This window comes from Armigeres subalbatus, chromosome 3, assembly GCF_024139115.2.
Source record: "Armigeres subalbatus isolate Guangzhou_Male chromosome 3, GZ_Asu_2, whole genome shotgun sequence".
NCBI classification, from domain to species: domain Eukaryota; kingdom Metazoa; phylum Arthropoda; class Insecta; order Diptera; family Culicidae; genus Armigeres; species Armigeres subalbatus.
In genome coordinates, this window is record NC_085141.1 from 386,448,714 (window position 1) to 386,469,751 (window position 21,038).

The following is a 21,038-nucleotide window of genomic DNA, read 5'->3' on the forward strand; positions in this document are numbered from 1 at the left end:
CGCATTCATTAGGGGTAGAAGTAGAAGTGGCCTCGCGAACGGGAACGGGGCCGGCCGCTTGCTAAAAGTATGGCTTTGAGAAATTTATTCGTTTTGTATGGTAATTGGGTGCGGAATTTGGCATTCTGCTTTTCTTGTCTATGGAGGTACATTAAAAGGCTTTACGCGTGGTGTAGAAATAAATAGATAGGAGTCTCGGAGGATCTTTAAATATTGCAACTATTAGACAGGACACAACTTCTTTGATAGCAGACAAATTAGTTATATCAGATTATCAGGATTCGTAGAATTTGATGCCATTAAATATTCCTCATAGCTATCTACCAAATATTACCCTACCTTGTCTTCCGAACAACTAATTCAACAAATAATTGCAACCATCTTTGCAAATGAAAACACACAAACAATACTGAAATTTTACTTTCTGAATAGATTATACATGACATCAAAATATCACTCAATAAAAATTTAAAGTTGTGTCAAAAATGCGTGTTACGTCTGTATCAGTTACGCGTTGATGTGAAGACGCGGTTGCTTGCTTCAGCACATGTTCAATCTCCAACATGTGGATCAATGCATCACCGTGTGCCAGGTATAGAGTTTCAAATTCATGAATACATAATTTATTCATAAAACTTCTCGAAGCACACGTATGGAGCCGACCTGATGGAAACGTTCCGCTGCCGTTGGAAATTTATTATTTACATTGACTTCGACCGGCTCGATATGCTACGCAACGGTGGAAGCCGCAGTCAGTCGGTAACAGCCAGCGTTGCGTTGGCTGACGAAAACACAGTCTCGGTAGAGCCGCCCAAAGCTCCCTATCCTCCCTATCGCAACTTCCAACACACATTTGGATTCAAACCTCAGCATCAATGCAGCAATAATGACAGAGATCGTCAACATCAAAACCCATCAGTCAGCAACAAGATGAGCACCATATCAGTAGCATTACATCGAGCCATACCATTTTTATGCCCGAGTAGAAAATGTTGAAAAAAATAACGGCTCATTTTTTTTGTCACAAATTGAAAACAAACCGAATTCGCAAGTGGAACTGGGTTCCTGCTAAGATGCAACTCATGTATAAGGATTTAATAGGACAACGTTAGGGAAGGAGGTTCGAAAATTTTCCGGAATTATTTGGAATTACACTACACCACATGGAACACTTCCCCAATCTATTACAAATGAAAAAAAATAACTGCCCAATAATTCATTCTCTGCTCGGGTGTGCTTGTGGGGCAAAGATGATGCAGAAAATATCTAGATCTTCATGAATAGTCACTTAATTTAATTAGTGAATATATACACATCTCGTTGAGCAGAACAAAACGGTAATGCAACGTTGGGGCGGGACGGACACGAACGAATAAAAAAATCAACAATGGGAGATTGATGACGAAGCTTGTTGGTGGTGGCCGTACTGCACCGAATCGGTGCGGTGTGGGGAGCAACCAACTGCGGGTACCTATGGAAGGTGTATTGAGGCGGAGGGCTTGTTGAAAATAACGGTGGAAATATGCTGATAAAGCACCGTCGAAGGCAGTTTCAGCGGTGGTACGCTCATCCTATGTAAAGATTTGAATCACAAACGATAATCAAATACTTTTTTATGAGTTACAAAATACGGAAAAATAGGGAAAAATTGGATTCAAGTATTGCGGGTAATTGAAGTTTGCATAGTAAGGTAAAAGAAGCAACACAGTTGAATGGTTTCTGCACGCTACTGAGAAAATTTTTGTAGTTAAATGTGATGTCACAAAAATGCAAAAATGCAATTATTTTCTGTCTGTCTGACCCTTATCGACTCGGAAACTACTGTAACGTTCAGCGTGTAAAAAAGCACGCCAAGGTTTTGGGACCGTGGAAGGTTTTTAAGATGATTGGAGACCCCTCCTCACTTTGGAAAGGGGGGCTTCCATACAAATGAAACATCTATTTCATCATAACTCGAGAATTGATCAAGCAAATGGAACCAAATCTGGATTGTGGAGGTTTTGAAAAGGAAGATGTGTTTCTGTGGAAGTTTGAAACCCCTTCCCCTTCTGGGGGCCCATACAAATGAACCGAAAATTTCTGCAAATTCGAGAACTAATCAGAGAATTAATCAATTTTAGGCGAAACGAAGTGTTGAATATTGAAGACAATGTTTCTATTTTTGGTTCCATTAAAGAGACAACAAGGAGGCGTCCACCATCATCTGATACCACCCACGAACGTATACTCCTTCAAACGCCTTTTGCATAAATTCATTAAAAATCTTGTGTATAGTAAATCTGTTTTAAGCTGTTTTAGAATCCTTTACCTGTATGGATCTGTAGGATCGGACTTCTCATTTGTCAACTTCATGCGAAATTAAAGATTGAAAATATGCTTAAAATTTTGATACATCACTGTACTTGGAAACTCTAAAATAATCAATTATAAGGAAGATTTTTTTCAATTATTCGCCTACCCATACCAAAAAAACTGAATGTAGATAATGTTTCCGGTCGCTCGTGCTTGGGCCGTCAGTACATTCAAATGCCAATAGTTGTGTGTATTAATTTCAAATGAATATACTTGGCCTTATTTAACCATATTTATGATTACGGCGCATTGTTTTTCTAATATATTTGTTGTGGTATATCTCAGAATACGTACTTCAGAACAAGGTGGATGACCTTGGATACATTAAAAAGGAATGTTAGGCATAATTACGTTGGGCGTAATGAATGTTAGGCATAACAGATATGAGGCATAATGTACGTTAGGCATAAAATGACCCGAAGAATCATATGCCTAACGTCGCGTAGGGGGTCAATCCATTGTTTTTTTGCTTCGGGACAAGTTTTGACATAATCTAATTACAGAACACTAATCTGTACATTCGATACACGTAGAAAAAATCCATCCAAAAGGGGTTAAAATAGAGTAATCAATCATAAACACATTTTTAAAACTAGTTCAATTGTTTTACAATTTTTTTAAAAGCTGTGTACATGAATCTTTTGGCTCTAATAAACACCTGAAATTTAACCAAAGACAGGATGTTAACAGTATTTATATTTAGTGACATTTTTGAAAAATTTCAAAATATACATAAAATTTTAAAATTAAATTTACTTAACTTTAAACCACAGACAAACAGACATAACACTCGTCAAATTTCCATCGTTCACTGATTTACTGATTAATTCAAATAATCATTAGTTGCCAATCGATCAGTAGTGCCGCGCGCATCGGATTTGCTCGAGTTTGACGCTTGCTCACTACCGCTATCTGGTATTTAAACTGGTATTTAAACGACGATGAATTTGATGAGTGAATATTCAATGTGTTATGTCTGTTTGTCTGTGTTTAAACATTGACGTTCTTGTATTTTTTGCCGTGAATGCTACCTCATATGTGCCCTTTCAGTTGCCTCCTTAAGCTTTCCGTCCCTGTTTTCTGTTTTCAAACGTTATGTGGCCGACAAAGAACACCCTTAACAGGCCGGCAGGGTTCCCGGTTACCTATAAAACTAAAATGCTAATTATTTCAGGCAATTTTCAACCGCTCTACATAATTTTTGTCTCGTTTGATTTAAAACTTCGTTATCGGGATGGACTGATCCGGTCACTCTGATTTCCAGGAAATTCAGATTTCAAGAGACATGTCCTACTTAGATATGGGTATCAAACTTCGATTGGAGAAAAGTGCAACGCTTCGATTCCAGAACAGTGTCCTCGAGGGGTCATAGGTGGCCTAAAACATTTTTCAATGGAACATCATCATTATGGATATCAAACTTCTTGAAATTATCTCAAACGTATGATCTTGATGATACTGTGTTCACCAGTTAAGTTGACTCCGGAGTGTCCATTCCAGAATAAACAATTTTCAATAGTTCAAAAAGCTGCAATTTTTTCGAAATCGATTTTCGAGTAAGATAAGTACTTAATCAATGCAAGGAACACTCATTGACCTCCCGATGGCCTCCAACTGACCACCAAAAAGATTCAGGACATTTGGAGAAGTGATCATTTCCGGAAATTCGTCCTCGATAGCTGTGACTTTTCATGAATTGTTTGTTTCAGCATTCTGAGAGCAAAATCAATGCTTGCACTACTTTTCGGCCTTAGAAAGCCACTAGGTGGCGCACCCGAGTAGAACTGTATTAAGCATCCCAAGTAACATTTTTAGTTTTAAAACGCTCTTGAAGACCATTATTTGCTCTACAAGAGTGCCTTAAAACCATTATAAAATCAAAATGTTACTGGGGATATGCGGTATTTCGAAAAATTTCGTTTCAGGTGGTTCGAAACGAAATTCCGCGGAATTTCGCGGAATTTGAGCATGGCGAAATCTGATTTCTTGATTTCGTTTCGTTTCGTAAAATTGCAAAAATTTCGCTAGAAAACACTAGCTTCTAACGAAATTTAACGGAATTCCGCGGAATTTCGAAACAAATTTAAACTTAAACCAGACTTTATATTATCAAAAATTTTGGCTGCGCCGCTGAACAAAATCTTAAGGTTGTTTTCAAAACTTTAGATTATACAATTTTTGGGATGGGCAGCTAGTCCGGGAGAACGCGAAGTGAAAAAAATCTACCTCGCGTAGCAGAAATTTGTTTAACTAGTGTGCAATCGATCGTGTTGATGCTGATCACGCCAGCTAGTGTTGGAGAACGTGAAGTGATAAAACTAATGTCTGCATCGAAGAGCACAACATTATTTAATGCGGAATCGATAGTGTTGTAAAGCTTATTAAACGAAGCACATTGATATTGCGTTAGATTGATTTGCAAAACAGTGAAGTGAAACATTGTGAAGTGTCGGACAGACTGAATGAGCTGACGTTGGCGGAAGCGACGGGCTGGAACATGAAAGTTAACTTGCTGCAAGAGCTCAGGACAGTCCACGTGGTTGTTTATAATGTCAAATGCAAAAACCCTCTGGCCTCCACATCGTTGTCGAAAGGTTTCGAGTCGAATCAGTTGGCATCGCTCTTTGTAGTGCGGTAACCTCAAAGAATTATTCCACGGCAATCGTCTAAGGGCAAAACGAACGAAACTGCGTTGGACCCTTACGATTCGCGTCATCTGGAATTCGTGATAGGGCGCACAAACCTGCAAAAAAAAATTAGTATACTTCGCACGAGGCAGCAATACAGGCTTTTCAGGGAGTAAACGTCATCAAAATCTGCAGCGTTCCGGCGCATGAAGCCTAGTACGGCGAACTCCCAGGTCTTTTATGGAGCTCACACTTTTCAGTTCGTTTCCGCATGACGAGTAAAGAGCGGAGCAGAATGGATACGTTTGCGTGCGTTTTTACAGTTTTCCCATGACAAAACTGTCAAAACGCACGCAAACGTATTCATTCTGCTCAGCTCTTAACGAAAGTTTATCTGCGTTCTGCATCTGGTAAAACTTATTGAGTTGCATTTCGTCGCATTTATCTCCATACCATTTAAACAACACCAGTTGGCTATGACATCTAGATCTTCAGAAAAAAATATATTAAGCTCTTTTAGTGGAATGTATTAAACCGTCTAAGACGAATTAAGTACTGTCCATTTAATTCCACTAGTTAATTTTCGTAATCTTTGCAGATACGTATTTCGACCACAACTGTGTGGTCGTCTTCTTATCTTGACTCGACTTGAAGAAAACAATCGCAACAAGATAGATTATACTACGCTAGGTACCTAATCTACCTATTAGGTACCTAGCGTACTCTAATCTATCTTATTTGCGATTGTTTTCTTCAAGTCGAGGTAAATAAAGTAGGCAAATAAGATTGAAGACGACCACACAGTTGTGGTCGAAATACGTATCTGCAAAGATTACGAAAATTAACTAGTGGAATTAAATGGACAGTACTTAATTCGTCTTAGACGATCTAGATCTTGTTGCAGCGCAAGACAATTGGTCAATGATCGAATAATTCGAAATATTTTCAAATCATTGGCGTACATGAGGCGATGAGATCGAAGTTTACAGCATAAGTCGTTCACGAAGATGATGAAAATCAGCGGCCCTAGGTGACTGCCTTGTGGCACTCCGGATGGCGTAGGATATGTATTGGATGAGACAGTGCCTAATTTAACGAAGGATGACCTACCAATCAGGTAAGAACGCAGTCAAGTGACAATCCAGTCAGGAAAACCCAAACGTTCTAATTTATTTAAAGTTAATCCGTGAGGAACTTTATCGAAAATCTCCGAAAAGTCGATGTAAATGATGTCAACTTGACATCTCTTCTCCAGGTTGGAATTCAGCATGCTAGTGTAGGTCATCAGGTTTGTTACAGTTGAGCGATTTCGTACAAAGCCTTGTTGGTATTCAGAGATAACAGGTTTGGCAGCCATATACATACGTTCATGAATCAGCAGTTCAAGTGTTTTGGCCAGACAACTAAGAATCGAGATTGGACGATAGTTCTCAACATTATAGGAGCTACCCGCCTTATGAATTGGAGTAACTGCTGATACTTTCCACTCATCTGGGAAGACTCCTAGCGCAAGCGACATGTTGAACAAAATGCAAACTGGAAATCTTAATACGTCAGCACATCGTTGAATGAAAACAGGAGGTGGTCTATCTGGACCTGGACCTTTCGATGGATCGACAGCTTCTAATGTTTTTGAAATTTCAGCTACGGAGAATGTGGGGCGCGGAAAGTTCATGTTGTTTCTGGAGGAGGGTTCGTATTGTACACAGACTTCAAAAACTTGCGAATAGTTCAACAGATTCAGATATAATTTGATGTAACATCAGCAAAACTCACAGTGGATAACATAGCATGCGATTTTTTCCTGGTTTTGATGAATCGCCAGAAAACTGACGGGTTCGATTTAACTTCATTTTGTACACGGTGAACATACTCACGAAAGGTAGACGACACGAGATTTTCCGAGACTCCGATTCAACGGTTTGCAGAAGAGCTCTGTTTGTCGCAGTCCGGTTACGGAAAAACCTGCGACGCGTTTTACGAAGTATGTTACGTCGATGCTGTAGTTCAGCGTTCCACCAGAGTTGCTTGTACGTCCTCCGAGGTAAAGATCTACGAAGAGGAACATACCTGCTTATCGTGTCGAAGACCGCGTTGTAGAATGATGTAATCGAGGTGTTAATATCGTTTTACTGAGTATCTGGAACCAATCTAGTGAATTAAGCTCGTTCTTCACAGCCTCGTAGTCACAGCGAGAGAAGTCAAAATCTAAATCCATTTCTTCTACTGCAGATTGGAGATGATGAACCGGGTTACGAAAGTTCAGACGTAGAACGAACGGTTTGTGGTGGCGGTCAAGGCTTAAGATTGAATATGGTGCTTCAATAAGCACAGCTTCGTTACTGTCGCTTACAAATGCCAAGTCAAGAACCCTAGCAACCAGTAGCGCTCACGGAGATGCAGAGCATTCCTCGGTCTCTTATATCAATAAGTGTTAAACTTGGTGTTAAACTAATTTTCCGCTCCTAATCCTAAATTGACAGTAAGGAGCATCGTTAGGTATTGGTCATGAATTGGAAACTCTGAAGAAAGTATACAATAAGAATATCTTTTTAAATTGATAATTAACAAATTAATAATTAAATTTCATTTACCAAGAATACTATTCAATTGGTGAGCTGTGCATATTTGCTGATTCTCGGCCAATCATGATTAGCAACTACGATGTGTACAGTTAATCAATCTATTAGACCATTTGCACAATATGTAAGGAACATTGAGATTTGCGAACGGGTTGAAAGATCATTAAAATTGCTGAAAGCTAAAAGCTTTCATCTCATACTGATCAGAACAGCTGTTCTCATATGCCAAGGACACACAGACAATAGCTCAATTCGTCGAGCTGATTGTATATAAGACTATGGGTCTGTGAAATTCAATCTGAAATACACACCTTTATGCATTTTAGAGAGGTGCACAGGATTCTTCTAATTAGCAAAAGTATGTTATATATATGTGGACGAATAAGAAGGAATAAGTTTTGGCTGTTACGCCATTTTCAAATGTTGGTCTAGTAGTATCAATTCTCTATCTGCGTATACGCCTGGCAGATGTGGATACATAATTGAGTATCCAACTAAATAAAAAAATAAATCTATGCATTCATTTTCTAATTTTGACTGAGCTCAATACTATAAAACCACGCTGACAAGACAATATGTAGTATTCTTCAGCATAATTTGAATCCGTATTTAAAAAATCCCACAATTTCTTTATTTTTATGTGCTTACTGATATAAAACTGGTATAAAATTGGTCAGATTCGGCAGCACACGCTCCACGATGAATTCCTTTGAAAGCGGCACAAATGCTGGGGTATTGCCTTATCGCCGATTTACCACATGCGGCGAGAATGCGGCGACTTATGACAGACTGCCTTATAACTTTATTGGTCGCAAAACAGTTATTTGACTTTGAAAAAGTGAAATCAGAATTGCGTACATAATGTGAAACCAATTTAATAAAAATTCCGCGGAAAAAAATTAAAATTTCGTTTCGTTTCGAAAATTTTTGAAATAAGTGAACCTTGATTTCGTATCGTTTCGAAGTCTCGAAAGTAAATCTATATTTCGTTTCGTTTCGATCCGAATCAACATAGACATTTTAAATTTCGTTTCGTTTCGCTTCGTTAGGAAAAAATGTGTTATCGCATACCCTTAAACTGTATACCAGTAGAAAGAATACTCGCTGTATGAGTGAGAAAAGAGTGTGCGATGCATACGCGCGAACCTGCTGCTTGCATTTTTATGGCGCTTGCTTTGTTCGCGAGTATGGGCAAAGACAAAGAGTATGGCAGTATTTTGTTCGAGAGTAAAAATGATTTTCTAGGACGGAATTTCACAATTTTCCACTTCTTGGGATGTTCTGAAACTTCTGGAGAACCGCTTATTAGCCATCCGGAGTCGATGAGTGATGAGTTCGTACTATCCCATTTAATTCCACCACTTGATTGTACCTTGAAAAAAAAAACGTTTTTCAACCTTTACAGTTAGGCCGTCTTCAGTGTCTCGTACTTGACTCGACTAGGAGGAAATGATTGCAACTTAATACTTTTATACCAGGCTTAGGTACTATCGACAAAAATCAACGGAGGACCAAACAGGCATTTGAGAGTGGGCCCACTACCCGAACTTATCAGACTTACGGATGAAACGATAAAAGAATGCAAGACGATCATCGAAAAAGCCCGGGTAAAAATGACGAACCCTGTGTTACCAAGGATCAAAGGACTACAAAAGATACATGAGCCAGGTACATTTGTGGAAAACTAAGTAAAACTCACATTCATAACCCCATTCTTATTGAACCTCATGTTGAGATTGAACAAAAGTAGCCGAAGCCGACCGTCAAGGGCGAAACACAGAATACACTGTGAAAAACGCATCATGCGAGTCCATATAGGGTATCTGTTCCTATATCAATAACAATAAGGCAATGAACATATAAAACGCATTGATTTCTCACCCAATAATCAAGAAACATGAGAATAATTATGCTCGGCTCACGTAATTTGTTATTGAAACCAATTTGGTAACTTCAAAAATGAAATTATTATCACATTATAGAAGTATTTAGCTAAAAAACATCATCGCCGCCATAGGTACATGGCGACATTCAATAACATTCAAAAACAGTTAATCATATGCTTGTACCTATATCAATAATACTGTTTCCAACCTAAAATACGCATACTATTACTTGTGTGTATACCTAACGATATGATTGCAGTGATGCCGAATTCTTCAATGTTTTGTATTCGAGTTGAAATATAATTACAAAATTGCAGGTTTTGTTGTAGTTTTTTCATCTTATCAGTTTAATTGTATGTTCGTCCTAGTTTTTTTTTTTGATATACCTTATTTTACAAACATAAAAGTTGAATTTCACAGTGAAAGTTCATTCAAGCATTTTTGAAATAAAAATCTAGGTCGGCAACCCTTGAGAGTAATGCAAGCCATGTAAACAGTTTAGAATACGGATAAGGATAATTTAGACGTTGTTCGAAATAAACCTATATCAAACTATAGGAAATCGCGTTAGTTTTTCAAATATAATTATATTTATAGTGAAAATGTGATGTGCTTTATGAGTTGTGCAGTGCATTTTGAAAGGATACATTTGTGTTAGCATGAAATTGAGTGGAAAACAACGGCGTGGAAACAGGTGAATCTGCTAGTAGCAATCGAGCGGTGCATCAAACCATCAGTTCAGAGGTAGGAAAATGAAAATAGAAGTGCTTTATAATTTAATCTTTTAAAATTTGATTGTGCCGGGATAAGGATGGGAGCATCTTGACGGACGAACGTGTGGTGATCGAAAGATGGAAGCAGAACTACGAGGAACATTTAAAATTGACAAAAGTCAAGGCAGCGGAGGAGATGGCTACGTCAGTTCAGCGGACGATGGAAGCCAACCAGACCCCACCTTAAGGGAAGTTAAGGATGCCATCCAACAGCTAAAGACCAATAAATTTGCTGGTAAGGATGGTATCGGAGCTGAGCTCATCAAGATGGGCCCGGAAAAGCTGGCCACTTGCCTGCACAAACTGATAGTCAGAATCTGGGAAACCGAACAGCTACCGGAGGAGTGGAAAGAAGGGGTTATATGCCCCATCTACAAGAAAGGCGACAAACTGGAGTGCGAGAACTTTCGAGCGATCACCATCCTTAATGCCGCCTACAAAGTGATATCCCAGATCATCTTCCGTCGTCTGTCACCATTAGTGAACGAGTTCGTGGGAAGTTATCAAGCCGGCTTCGTTGACGGCCGCTCGACAACGGACCAGATCTTTACTGTACGGCAAATCCTTTAAAATGCCGTGAATACCAGGTCCCAACGCACCATCTGTTCGTTGATTTCAAGGCGGCATACGACAGTATAGACCGCGTAGAGCTATGGAAAATTATGGACGAGAACAACTTCCCTGGGAAGCTTACCAGACTGATCAAAGCAACGGTGGATGGTGTGCAAAACTGTGTGAAGATTTCGGGCGAACACTCCAGTTCGTTCGCATCGCGCCGGGGACTAAGACAAGGTGATGGACTTCCGTGTCTGTTGTTCAACATTGCGCTAGAAGGTGTCATGCGGAGAGCCGGGTGTAACAGACGGGGTACGATTATCAAAAGATCCAGTCAATTTATTTGTTTCGGAGATGACATAGACATTGTCGGCCGCCTGAAACGTGAAGCAACAAAAGTTGGACTGGTGATGAATGTATCGAAGACAAAATACATGCTAGTGGGCGGATCCGAGCGCGACAGGGCCCGCCTGGAAAGCAGTGTTACGATAGACGGGGATACCTTCGAGGTGGTCGAGGAATTCGTCTACCTTGGATCCTTGCTAACGGCTGACAACAACGTTAGTCGTGAAATACGAAGGCGCATCATCTGTGGAAGTCGGGCCTACTACGGGCTCCAGAAGAAACTGCGGTCGAAAAAGATTCGCCACCGCAAAAAATGTGTCATGTACAAGACGCTTATAAGACCGGTTGTCCTCTACGGACATGAAACATGGACAATGCTCGAGGAGGACTTGCAAGCACTCGGAGTATTCGAGAGACGGGTGCTTAGGACCATCTTTGGCGGTGTGCAAGAAGACGGTGTGTGGCGGCGAAGAATGAACTATGAGCTCGCCCAATATCCAGAAGGTAGCTAAAGACGGAAGGGTCCGATGGGCAGGGTATATTGCAAGAATGTCGGACAGCAACCCTGTGAAGATGGTGTTTGCTTCCGATCTGGCAGGGACGAGACGACGTGAAGCGCAGCGAGCGAGATGGACAGACCAGGTGCAAAACGACTTGACGAGCGTGGGGCGTATCCAAGGATGGAGAGATGCGGCCTCGAACCGTATATTGTGGCGTCAAATTGTTGATTCAGTGTTATCTGTTTAGATGTAGACTAAATAAATGAATGAACATATTCATAACCCCACACTCACGTTGAGATAGAACAAGAGTAGACAAAGCCGAACGTTAAAGACGAGACATAGAGTAGGCGCACTTTTGTTGAAGGTTTATCGCGCGAGACTTCAATGAAATCTCTGTGGACCATCGGGAGAAGATTGCGTCCCTAAACGAAGATCGTGAAAGCTCGTCGCGGATACTCGACTTCGCAAAGAAAGTTTGTCCGGTTCCGGTACCGGTGAGGCAAAAGCTACGTGATGCTTTTGCTGACAGGGATGATATGGATCGCCCCTTTTCGATGATTGAATTCTCGCTTGCCCTCCTTTCATGTAACGATTCCGCTCCAGGGATGGATAGAATCAGGTTCAATTTGCTCAAAAATCTCCCAGACGTCGCGAAGAGACGCTTATTGAGCCTGTTCAACCAGTTACTGGAGTGCAACATTGTTCCGGATGATTGGAGGCAAGTGAGGGTGATAGCCATCCAGAAGCCCGGAAAACCCGCGTCGGATTATAATTCATATCGCCCCATCGCGATGCTGTCCTGTCTTCGGAAGTTTTTGGACTGTCTTGCGTAGCTTTCTTCAGAAATTCGGCTTACTTTCGCTAAAAAAGAGCAAATGTGATCAGTTTTTTGGACATTAAGGGGGTTTTTGATTCAATTTGCATTGATGTCTTATCCGATAAATTCCACTAGTGTGGACTTTCACCAATTTTAAACAATTTTTTGTACAATTTGTTGTCAGAGAACGGTATGAGTTTTTCTCATGGTGACTCGGCAACTTCACGAATTAGCTACATGGGTCTCCCCCAGGGCTCATGTTTGAGCCCTCTACTTTACAATTCTTACGTCAGAGACATTGATGAATGTCTCATGCCGAATTGCTCGTAAAGACAGCTTGCGGATGACTGCGTTGTTTCCGTTTAGGGCGAACCGCAATTGATATGCAAGGACCATTGCAAGATACTCTGGACAATTTTTTCACTTGGGCTACGAAGCTGAGTATCGAATTCTCTCCGGAGAAAACTTAGATGATTGTCTTTTCAAAAAAACATAAGCCGGCAAAGTTCCCGCTCCAACTGGGTAAGACAATCACTCATAGCATGTCCTTTAAATACCCCGGGGTTTGGTTTGACTCGAAATGCACTTTCGGGAAGCACATTGTGTATCTGACACAAAAATGCCAGAAACGGATCAACTTCATGCGATCAATAACCGGAACATGGTGGGGAGCGCATCCCGAAGATCTTATGACGTTGTATCGAACAACCATTTTGTCGGTCCTCGAATACGGTAGTTTCTGCTTCCAGTCAGCGGCTAAAACACACATGCTGAAGCTTCAACGGATTCAGTACCGCTGTCTCCGTATCGCGTTAGGATGTATGAATTCGACTCATACGATGAGCTTGGAAGTACTTGCGGGAGTACTGCCACTAACAGATCGTTTCGCGGAATTATCGCTCCGGTTCCTCATCCGCTGTGAGGTTCTCAATCCATTGATCATTGACAACTTCGAGAAGCTGCTCGAACAAAACTCTCAATCTCGATTCATGAGTATTTACCACTGGTATATGACGCTGGAGGTAAGCCCATCTTCGGTTGACACCAATCGTGCTAATTTTTTATACTCTTGCAGTTCCTCTGTTACTTTTGATCTGTCCATGAAGCAGGAGGTTGAAGTCAAGCGGTATAGATACCCTTAGAATATTATTTCCATAATTGAAATTCTGAAGCTTGAGGTGTCGCACGTCTTGTTTTGACTTAAATTTATAAATGAGCACTATTTCCGGGGACAACTGACGTTATTTTGGAACCGTAATGAGGATTAACCCAAATTAAGTATGAATCGGAAATTGAGATCCATCCACATTGAATCCAACTTGTTGCGAAGGAATCGGTCAAGAAATGTGGTTTTTACAGCAGTTTTAATTTTGAAAGCTCTTTAAAACAGACGTCAGGGAAGGAAAGGTTTAAAATAAGAAGAATTACCGAAGGAAAACGAAGAAGAATTTCCGAAGAGACGCTTGGAGGAATCCCTGAAAAAATCCTGAAGGATCTCCAGGAGGAATCCTTGCAGGAACTCTAGGAGGAATTCCCGGACGAACTCCAGGAGTAATTTCTGGAAGAGCTCCAGGAGAAAATCCTGAAGGAACACCAGGAGTAATTTCTAAAAGAGCTCTGAAAAGAATTTTGGAAGTAACTCCAGGAAGGATTCCTGTAGAAATTCCAACAAGATATCCTGGATGAACCACAAATAGAATGCAAGAACCTCAGGAGAAATTCCTTGGTGAACTCAGGAGGGAATCCTGGAGGAACTTCAGTAGAAATTTCTAGTGTAGCTTCAAGATTAATTTTTGGAGAAATTCCTGTGCGATTTCCTGAAAGAACTCCAACAAGGCGTTCTTAAAGTAACTCCAGGAGAAATTCATTGGGGAATTCAAAATGAATTCCTGGAGTAATTTTGACTGAACTCCTGGGGGAATCCAGAGTGAACTACTGGGGAAATTCTGACTGAACTCCTGGGGAAATTCTGACTGAATTTCTGGGGGAATTCTGACTGAATTCCTGAGAAAATCGGAATTCTTCTTTAATTCTTGGGGCAGTGTTGTAAAATGTCATTTGCATTTGTTTGTATAATCTTCCCCCAATTTTTTTCAGAAGTTAGCTATCAATTCATGATGCATGACGAACTTATAGCGCTTAAATGTGGCTACAACTTTGTCTAACAAGACATTGGTGTAAATATGTAATCTGAGGCGTGGGAGGCAAAATGTCATTCAAATGACATTATGTCAAATGACACGTGACATTTTGGAGAGTTTTCACTCTCCAGCCTCAGTTGTTATATTTAGAGCAATGTACCTTAGGACAAAAATATAGCCCTACTCAAGCATTATGAGTACATCTAAAATTATAGAATAATTTTGGTTTCTGAAGAAAGTTATAAACAAATTAGTCAAATGACATGCAGACGACATTTTACAAGCCTGCTTGGGGGAACTCAGAATGAATTCCTGGTGGAAATCAGAATGAATTACTGGGAAAATTCAGAATGAATTCCTGGGGCAAATCAGATTGAATTTCAGGGAAATTCAGAATGATTTTTTGGAGGAATTCAGGATGGATTCCTGGAGGACTACAGGATGATTTTTGGCCCTAGGCTGGCTCATCTCCGATAGGATGATGAATTCAAGATGAATTCCTGGAAGAATTCAGGATGAATTCTTGGAGGAATTCAGGATGCATTCCTGGAGGAGTTCAGAATGAATTCCAGGAGGCATTCAGAATGAATTCAAAGAGGACCACATACGTATATATACAATTCATCACAACATACTGCAAGTTTGTCAATAAAATGTATAATATTGTTTTTTTTTTGCTGAATTCTAGATTTTGCGTAGAGTCTTGAGTAGAAATCATTGGTTGAGAGCAACTGCTTTCTCATCTCCAAAGCATAATTTTCCACGTCATTTCCTCGATCTCATATTCAATAAAGCATTCTTTCTCTTCACCCCTAACAAGCAAAGATACGGTGGTGTATTACCAACTTTACCTCTTTCCAAAGGCAAAGATACTTCACCACAGTATGGTTAAAGAAACAGCCTCAAAGATGGTAGAAATTATAGATATGTGGGACCGCGTGTGATTGCCCAGTTCATTGTTGATATTATTATTGATGTACATATTATGTTACTTCTGAGTCACCTAAGGTATAGTTGGAGAAACAAATTCAACAGCCGGTCGCGGTTTGCCATACTTGATTATTCTACTCGTAATTTTCATCTCGCCATCATGTTTGATTTTCACTGCTTTTTACTGTTCGATGGTTATGATTGATTTCTTCCATCAGTTCAGTACAGTAGGCCAAGCATCGCAACGACTAACGAGCTTAGAATTATTTGTGTTCCATAAGAAAAGGTTTGCATTTCAAATCGGTTTCATCAGTAAAGAACAAACCCATAAAACATATTTTTGCTGTCGACTTTACTTTTCCATAATTACTAGGTGAGAACATTCTGATCTATTTCTTTTCAATTATATCTCATTGTTCGCTAGTACTTTTCCATTACATATGATCGGCTTCTCTTATTTTCTTATGTCACAATCAACAGCAGTTCTCAAACAATGAACCAGACAAGAATAATGGAACAAGCCCAGATGTGTCTCGTTTAAGATGGTATGAGTATAATGAAGATTAATATGTCGATCAGATATCGATGGAAGCACAACTTTGAAAGTACATGAAGGGACCATCGACTCATGGAAATATCGAGATGTGGAAAAGAATTTCTTCGGAAACCTGTTTCGAAGGACCATCACAGTAACCCAGAAAATATTTTTTAATGTGGCATAATTTGCTTCCATGAGTCGATATCGAGTCATAGAACATTGACTAACGGAGGTTTGACTGTAATCAGTAATTAACATAATAAATATGATTCTCGCTTAACTTGTCAAAAGGACCTAAGTAACATTTTTTTCACGAATTAATTTGAATACTGCAATCAATAGCTTTCATGTTGTTCTATTGATTGCGCTATTCAAATTAATTCATGATAAAAATGTTCCTTATGTCCTTTTGAAAAGTTAGGCGAGAATTGTCAATCAGATTTCTAGATTCGACTTTTTCAAAAACTGTGGGGTAAACATAAACGACTTTTTTTGTAAAGAAGTACGGGAACCACTGGTTCATATCACAGTTACGCTGCCACAGCACACGAAGAGTGGTTTTCGCTCCCTATACCATAAGTTGATCACCGGCTGCTTAAAATTAATGCGACGAACAGCAGAAAGAGAGTTAGAATTGAATATGCATGGTGAAACGCAAAACGGGACGATCGTGGAGTATGTTACCTCATTCCGGGGGTCTCCTGTTATGATTTGGTAAAAAAACAACACCGAAAGAACGAATGGAAAGTTACCGAGAAGTTGATGTAAGAATGAACAGCATTGCAATCGCATATAGGGTGTCGGTTCAGTTCCTATTCGTTTTTCTGTGTATTAACTGTTTTATGATTTTGGGGTTTCTGTGGTACGTAATCTGACCGGTTGAACGTTAATAAATATGCCCAAAAACTACTGCACTTCGAATTGAAATACGCGAATTGGCTCGGCACCCTACCAGAATTCTGAATGCCTACTCTCAAAACTATCAGAACAAACGACCCGTGTTTGTGTTTGCAAATGAATTTGGGAATACACAAGACCTGGGTGGCATGGGTAGGTAAGACGAAGATTATGGGCTCCACGACCACGGTCTGAGTGAGGTGAGGTGCATGGCGCCGGAAACTACGGTACACGGGGACACTAATTATGTTCGAAATGGTACCCAGAACAACGAAATATGTACATCAACATCAGAATACAAAGTGTGCGATAAACAAGGTGTCGTTTGTTGTTGATGGTTCGCCGGCGCTGCGGTTTAGCTAATTCAAGGTCACCCCGCCTCGGTGGCAAACTTCCGTGGTGACAATGTTCCACGGTAAACAGATTGGAGGTTGTTTGAAAAAGAACTTGTTGATTTTTTGTCACTCCCCTTTATGCTGTTAGTTCGCATTACGAATACCAGGAGTGATCGCAGTTTGAACGATCATTTATTTGTCCCGATGTGTAAGCCGATTAGTTGGCTTTATGATTGATTGATAGATAGAATGAACTGATATTCCTATCGTTGCTGTGTTGAATGAGTTGTTGTCAATCATTTATGACGCTGTACAGAAAAAAGCCATTCAGAACTACAAGACGAGTTCACGCAGTACTAAAGTTCATTGAACGCCCCCTAGTTCTAAAATTCCTACATATTTTACATGTTTAAGTAATCATACATGAGTTAGGTGGAAAAAAAGAAGCTATTGGAAAGCTGATGGAAGAAATATTTAACAATTCTGAAAATAACAATCGCGATATTCCCTTCAGAAAGGGTTTCAAAATTTCCATAAGAAATTCTTCTGAATTTCTCCTTAAGCTTTTCTTAAGCAAGCTAAGCAATCGTCAACACGCGTGAGGAGTATTGAAATGACACTTTTTTGGACCAGAAAATAGACGTTGCTAGCGAATTCTTCTTTTCGGGAGCGAATCTGAGTTCGAACCGAATTTCGAGCTTGTTGCGGTTTTTCACCCACCCCATGGATCAAAACATTCACCTTACTTCTTGGCAAACGTAATATCTGCGCAATATTTTCGGAGATGATGTTCGGCTGCGACGCACAGTCCAACAGAGCCCTCGCTAGATGTTCTTGGCCATAACAATCGACGACTACTCAGAACCACTGTCAGCATGAAGACGTTACTTCCACAACCTCTCATCGGGACACTGTACACTCGATTTTTGAGTTCTGCTAACGTGGAAGCTGATAATAGCGGAACTGATTCGCTGGTAGGCAAGAATCTTCACATGTCTTTCGAAATCGTAAACTATTGTATGTAGGGCGGATGCAGACTCTCGCTTCATCGTCGGACAGTCCAACAAGGCTTGTAGATGACGTTTCCTCAACAGACATTGGTTCACATAACGGTTGACTAGAGCATCCCATGCCATCTGGTAATTGGCCGCACTGATCCCAATCGACTCGTTGAGTTGAGCGGCTTCACCCTTAACAGCAGACGGTAAGTAATGAAATTCCTAGATGTCCACCTCCAGATTCATATAAGATTCGCCAAAAACGTATCGTGAAAAGCTAGCCATAGTCTCCGGAGAACCCAGGCAATGAGATAGTAGGCAGTTTTAAACCCTTTAGACTGGAAGTAACCCCAGTAGCGGTAATTTGCAGAGAAATAGGAGCCGGAAGTTTATAGCGTAAAAAGCTTTTATTTTGTAGAGTTGCGATTCGAAGTTAGAGCGGTACGACAAATTTCTCGCCATGTCTTCATTTTCCTCCTCTGTGTCCTGTGGCTTGAGCTTCTTCCAATCCCTGCCAGAACACGTCCAGGGTTTCCAACCGCAAATCCACCTCGAGCGTGTCCCGTTCCTCCTGGTATTGCGTCATGAATTGCTCCGCACGTCCTAGCAAGGCGAGCAACGTGGTGTGACGGGATATCAGCACCTGCTTCCGACGTTCGTCGGTCATCTTGAAGGAACGATGCATCGAAGAACAGAACCTGGCGAACGAAAAAGACCAAGAAGCTGGCGCAAACAAGACTACTCACTTGGAAAGGTTCTCACCTGACCAAGGCAAATTTAATGCCTTGTATATTTATTTTGAGCAGAAACACAACAAACGGAGTATGGATGGATCACGACGCGGATCACGGCTGGCACTACCACTGGAATTTTATCGGACGTCATAGAAGTATTTTTCGCGCATTTTTTTATTTATGCATGAAGTACAATTTTCAGGCAATTATCATCTATTTCCAGCATTCATGCAGTTCTCTGCTCAATGTTGTATTTGCATTTTTTTTGTCTTTTTCCTACATTCGACCTAGATAGCCAGTCGATTGGCAGTCTGCCATATTTTAAAGGATTCATTATATTTTCCTCTCGATACTCTGTCTCATAGTTTCTATGGTACATATAACATTTTGCTTGAAAACCACAAAACCTTCTCATAAATTTTATGCTTTATTTCCAAAAATGACTACCAGATGAACTAAAGTTTTATATAGAGCGAGTTTGTCACGCTCGACTGTCTTATATTGGATTCGGTCCATATCTGCGGGGGTTATTCATGCTTTTATGGACAGTAAACTGTTTTTTCACGTCTTAAAAGACTATTTTCGCAGCAGCAATTTTAGGGGAAATATCCCACGTAATAATTAAGGCTTTATAATGTTAGCGATTTACTATTCAAGTGTGCTATGGAGCTATCATTAGTACAACGATATTACTAAGGGTCATTGTCCCATTTCACAAGCATTTGAAGGTATACAATTTCCTCAACACATCCAATCACATCTCCTACATATCCTCTTATTCTATTTCTGTCCGCAACAATCTACACTGATTTTTATTACACGGTTTGGTTTTGGTGGTTTAAGACCTTCAGCGTCAATGAAGCAATGAGTTAACCCCACGAAAAAATTTACAAAAAAAAAACAAAGAAAATTCAAGGTGTATTAAAAAAGCTGTGAAAGTTCAGGTTAACCAAGAAATTATTGAAATCCAACGGCGTAAAAAAAAAACCTGGGTGTACTTCGTATTTCATTCACATTCACTACACATTCCTCTGTGATCGTTTCCATTGAGCTCGATTTCGTTTGCAAAACTCAGGATCATATGGGTTAGCCCTGCTGCGACGATGTACATGGTTGCGTGTAGTGTAGAGACAGAGATAAGTTTTGTGTCGATTGTGCTATGGAAGTGCTCGAAGGGTTGTATTTGAAGGTGTTGAAAAAAAATTCAAATGCTTTTTTTCCCTCGTTTGTCGGGTGAAGATCACTGCGTCCAGATTTTAGGACTATTGTGATATACCCTTTTACTGTGAAATACGCAAGTTATCTCAGTAACATGTTTGTCACTGAGATACCTGAGATACCTGTCACTAAGTGGACAGAATTTTTTGTTGTAGGGCCATAGATTCCGGATCCTGTCAGATTATTCATTTTCGAACCATCTGTGAAGAAATTTATAGAGCCTGTTGGAACGCTGGGTCCACCTCCTTCCCACTCCTGGCGGGAAGGAATGAACACATCGTAAGGTAAGTCATAATTGACTACCGTTTCCATCCAGTCACTACAAATTCCTATTGCGGGATTTATGGCAAATTCATTTAATATGCTGAGGTGACCCGTAAGGTCTCCCGACAGCAGTGTTTTTGTTCTCTTTAACCTTAGAGCACTTTTTCCGCTTCCAGCTTTATGAATTGATCTAACCGGGGCAGGTGAAGCATTGCGTCTAGGGCCAAAGTGGGTGTACTACGAACTGCACCAGTGATGGCTATGCAAGCGGTGCGTTGGATTTTGTTGAGCTTAGCCCTTGCAGCAGCCTCATTAGTTTTAGGCCACCAGACAAGGGAAGCGTAAGTTGTCCTGGGACGGACAATGGTTTTATATATCCACATGATCATACTTGGTTTAAGACCCCATCTTTTACCAAGGGTTTTTGAACAAACCCAAAGTGTATTGAGACCTTTCTGCACAATTGATTGGAGATGAGAGTTCTAATTAGGCTTTGCGTCGAGTATGACACCTAGATATTTTTCTTCACTTGAATAAACTAAT